Genomic DNA, 1,496 nt, shown 5'->3' with positions numbered 1-1,496 from the left:
TTTGGCTGGTGAAGGGACGGTGGACTTGTTGTTTCATTGCTCTCGCGCTCTGATCTTGATATTGATTGCCAACTCGGATAGAGGAAGTAAGCTGTTCTGTTTGGGCCATCGTTCTCTGTTCTATTGGATTTGACACTTTTTCTGATCTCCCTCTGCCTGTTTTTGAGCTCAATAAAAGAGAAAGTTTCATGCCAGTATGGGCGAAAACCATCAATTTTCACATTCCCCTAATAAATGGGTGTTTTTGAGGTCCTTTTTCCGATCAGTTTCATGCCAGTATGGGGTCAAAGTATACAAAAATCACATTCTCCCCGTAGAACGCTGTTTTTAGAGCTCTCCTTTTTTGGAAACTTTCATTGCGCATAGTACGAAAACCAACAGAAATCCCACTGGCAAGGGTGTTGTGCCGGTTGCCGACCAGGCGATCGACCAGCTTCCGACCAGAAGCGTTGGTCCAGTGAGGTGAGCCACGACCAGAACAGAGCTGTTACAAAGGAAGCCCACTCCCTTATGTTCTGATGGGAAATAGGACTAGGATCTGTAATAGTTGTATCTGCTTTCCTTTGGTTTGCATGGGCACGTGATACATTCCTAGCATGACGTTGGAACAAGCAAGGACCCAGCGTGATCCAGAGGGCAAGCCCATCCCGGGTAACTTTGTATCCTGACCCAAGCCGGAAGTTTGTCGAACTTGTAGTCTAGGACATTGGTAGGGATCCGCATGGGCACGCTGAACAATCCGATGGCCACCCACAACACGAAACATCGGCCCCGCTCGTAGCGCTTGCCGATCATCCCTATCTCTACCGGGCCCGTATTCCCCGCCTCGCTGATACTTATTCATTTCTTTGAATCGATAAAGATGGGTATCCATGCCTCTTAGTTCCGGGGAGATACTGGTTATGCCAGTGTGGACAAGTTCAAATGGAGCAAACCCGCAAGAGCATGGAGCATAGGATTTGAATTAGCCCAATGCGGATGGCAGCGATCGAGCAACTAAACGAGCGAACTCCAAATAGAAATCTTTTGCGCTTTCCTAATGTGTTCTAACAGGTGTTACAAGCTTCGATAATCTAGCGTGAACTAACCCGAACTATGGTTTCGCTTCCCTAAACTATGTGGTATAATCACTTTAAGTGAAGCATGTCCCGATGATTCCCCGGATAGGAGAAGGCCAGCTGGGTCATTTGTTTGTATAATTACGAGTCAATTCACTCCTGCGGTTTTTGCCCGAGTCAAAAGACAAGCAAGTCCTTTGAGTACACAGCGAACGAAGTGCCAGAATGTGAGCCTAGGGTGAACAGTGGTGCTTCCATGGCAGTTGGATAGTAGATCAGAGAGGCAGGCCAGTAGAATATGGAGTTGTTTTCGTTCTCTTGTTATTCTTTTCTGGCTATAAGTATTTCTGTCTTGGATTCGTTTGGCCATTAGGTTTGAATTGCCTTCTCTTTCTGTCTTCCATTTGAATTCCGTGATTTATCCTGCTATTTGGAGAG

The sequence above is a fragment of the Triticum urartu genome, chromosome 1A (assembly GCF_056163025.1).
Source record: "Triticum urartu cultivar PI428250 chromosome 1A, HENAU_Tu73, whole genome shotgun sequence".
Lineage (NCBI taxonomy): Eukaryota > Viridiplantae > Streptophyta > Magnoliopsida > Poales > Poaceae > Triticum > Triticum urartu.
The sequence above is the reverse complement of the archived record's forward strand: the minus strand, read 5'-3'. Positions refer to the sequence as shown.